This window comes from Nicotiana sylvestris, chromosome 2 (genome assembly GCF_000393655.2).
Source record: "Nicotiana sylvestris chromosome 2, ASM39365v2, whole genome shotgun sequence".
NCBI classification, from domain to species: Eukaryota; Viridiplantae; Streptophyta; class Magnoliopsida; order Solanales; family Solanaceae; genus Nicotiana; species Nicotiana sylvestris.
Window position 1 is genome coordinate 31,634,722 of NC_091058.1, and position 3,580 is coordinate 31,638,301.

Consider the following 3,580-nt stretch of genomic DNA (forward strand, 5'->3'; position numbering starts at 1 on the left):
TCCCCAGACCTCACTAAGTGGGATTATACTGGGTTGTTGTTGTTGTTGTTGTTGTTCTTAATAATTATTATCATATCAATATGCTCTAGCTAATCAGTGATAAATCATGGGTAACTCAATAAAAACTAACACCTCATTAATGTAATTCAAGGCAAAGTAGTTAAGAGAAGAATGGACCTCAAGGTATGACACCCTTTTAATAACAACAACAGTGGTACGAACAAGAGTCGGAACCGGAAAACTCGAGCACCGAAATGAACAATCTCGCTACCTCTTTGTCGCTCAAATATTTTGTAACGGATTTTGAAACTTCAATGGGTTGATGGAGTTTGTTAGAGCTTCTGGTAGTTGTGCAGCAGTAGCAACAATCAAACGATTCCTGAAGAGAAAAGTTCACTAGCAAGCTAAAGTAAAAGGAAAAGAGTGAAAGAAGCCGAGTGTGGCCGGAGAAGGAGGGGAATATACTCTCGTTTTCTTTTGCAGCTTTGTGCGCACTTTATAAATTTTATTGCTTTATATTCTACTCTCTACTATATCCCTTTCTCATTCGTTCCCCTCCCCGTTCATGCGTGCCTCTCCCCCCTCCCCCTCCCCCGGTCTGCTTCGTTATCTTCTTTTTTTGCAGCTAAACGGTGGCGGCTGGATTCTCAAGTCCTAGCAAATGGATCCATACCTAAATGAAAAAAATAAGACCAAATAGAGTTAGTGACTCGAAACACTATATGAGACCATAATGTTTCCTATTGGGCCATGCAAGGCACGAGTAAGACTAGCTTTGCAAGACCTACGTGGCTTGTATGTGACTAGAAGTGTAAATTCAAGAAGGGTGACCACCAAGACATGGAAACCTTTCTAAGGCTTATATGGCTTCAAACTCCCAATAATCATGGCCCTAAAAATTACTTTGCAAAAATGGCCGACACGTCCAAACGCAACTAAAGATGTAAATTCGATAAGGACGGGCCTTAAAGTAATATGAAACTTAGTTCTGGACTCAATATTCTTAGACATGGATCACTGAACCACTTTTGCAAAAGTGACCTCATTTTGCAAGAATGGTCGATGTAGCCAAAAGTGGATAGACATGCAAATTCAACAGGAATGGACCTTAAAATAAGGAGAAATCTAATTGTGGATCCAAGACTCTCCGGACACGGTTCAACAAGCCACTTTGGAAAAATAGCCCTATTTTGCAAAATGGCCGATGTGGCTAAAAGTGGCTAGATATACAAGATTTGACTACGACCCCCGAAGCCAAAAACTTAAGACTTACTAGGAAGATCGGACCCTATGTGGGCTGCCTACGTATCCTGCCCCAAAAGATGAGAATCAGGTATGCGTAGTTTGGGAGGATTGGATAATGAGAGAGAATTTGAAAAAAAACAACTGATTTGGAGAAAACACACTATTGTCTTTTTGTTTTTACAAAAATGATGAGAAAGTGTAAAATCTTTTTGGATTTTCATTTCTTCTTTTTTTAATTTTTGGGAAAATCGTGAAAGAAAAATGTGAAAGGGCCCTACTTGCTTCATTTTATAATTTACCCTCTTTTCTCTCTCATTGGTCTGCCAAATGACCCATTAACGCTAAAAGAATGCAGCATGTATCAAATAGGATGATTAAATATCTTTTTGGGCCACGGGCCCATTTTGACATAATTTGGATAGGCCTACTACAACGGGAAATGGTGCCTAGGACCGAGCCCTGCTAGGTTTAAATGATATAATGCAAATAAGCATGACCTAAAGGCTGACCTATGTTTGGAGTTCACTAGACAAGGCAATTCGGGGTGACACGTGGTCGATGGCGGCTGCTCTAGCTGTCCGCCTATTCCACACTCCCACTCCACCTCCTAAAAATACGGGTGACTCCCAAAAAGGCCGTGTATACTCAAACGTACTCCGGAAGACTTGGTGCAGAAAAAAGACCCATGGTTATGCAAATGATGACAATAATAAAGTAGTAAACATATAAAGGAAAAATTGTAAACATATAAACGACTAGCAAATAATAAAGTAAAATAAAATAAAAGCAAACAAAGCAAATAAAGAACAAAAAATACCTCAACCGAATATTCTAAAAGGCCAACTAGATCAAAGTATAAGCTTGAACCTGCAACTCCCCAGTATAGTCGTCAAAGCTGTCACACCCTATTTTTCACCTTATTAACCCTTTAAAATAGATAAAAGCGATTTTAAAGTTCCAAAGAGTTTCAATTATGAAAAGTGACAAAATTGTATTTTAAAAGATTGTTCAGAGTCACCGCCTGACATTTTGATTTCGGTGTGTTAGTCCAACGTTTAAAAATAATTTTCTTTCAAAACATGTTTGACTCCATACTGACTGCACCAGAAATTCTGAGTAAGGGGGTTCATTTGACTCGGGGAGAAGGTGTAAGGCATTCCCCGAGTCTCGTAACTAGTACGGTTGCATATTCGATCTAGTCGTCTTTTAAGAATATTCTAATTAAGGTAAAACATACAAAAAAGGAAAAACAAGCACAAAGGAGGTTCGAGGTTGTCCCCACCAAAATAAAAAGAAAACAAAAGAAGAAATAAAAAAAAAATGGAATACTAAAGTTATATTCTACGCTTCCTCTCGTCATCCCGTCTTGGCCTTCATTTACATGTACTTCGGGACATTCCACTGATAAAATATTTACAAGCCTTCGGGGAATTCCCCGGATAAATAATAAGCTAAGGCACAACCTCTAACCTCATAAGAAATGAAAAATTCTAAAAATTACATGCTCCTAGCGATCAAATTAATAAGAAAGCAAATAAAGAAATAACAAAGATTATTTTATGCTCAAATCATTTTAATTTGTAGTTATCATGCGTAACCAATATGTCTTGTGAATCCCAAACCTTCTTTTATGTTAACCTGAATCACCCATACTACCCACAAACCAATTTAACCTATGAACAAAGATTACTTTATTTCCTACTATTTAGCCTCAAATTTATTTTAGTTCATTAAGGCATCATCTGCAACCCATTAAATGATAATCCATGTATGTATTCAACCCAAAGAAATTCAATCGGCAACTCAAATAATTATTATCATATCAATGTACTCTAGCTAATCAGTGATAAATTATGGGTAACTCAATAAAACTAACACCTAATTAATGTAATTCAAGGCAAAGTATTTAAGAGAAGAATGGACCTCAAGATGTGACACCCTTATAATTACAACAACAGTGGTATGAACAAGAGCCGAAACCGAAAAAACTCAAGCACCGAAACGAACAATTCCGCCACCTCTTTGTCGCTCAAATCTTTTGTAAGGACTTTTGAAACTTCAATGGGTTGATGGAGTTTCTTAGAGCTTCTGGTGGCTATGCAACAGTAGCAGCAACCAAATGATTCCTGAAGAAAAAAGTTCACTGGCAAGCTGAAGTAAAAGGGAAAGAGTGAAAGAAGCCGAGTGTGGCCGGAGAAGGAGAGGAATATGCTCTTGTTTTCTTTTGAGGCTTTGTGCGCACGTTATAAATTCTGTTGCTTTCCCTTCTACTCTATACTGTATCCCTTTCTCGTTTGTTCCCTTCTCTGTTCATGCGTGACTTCCCACCCCCCTC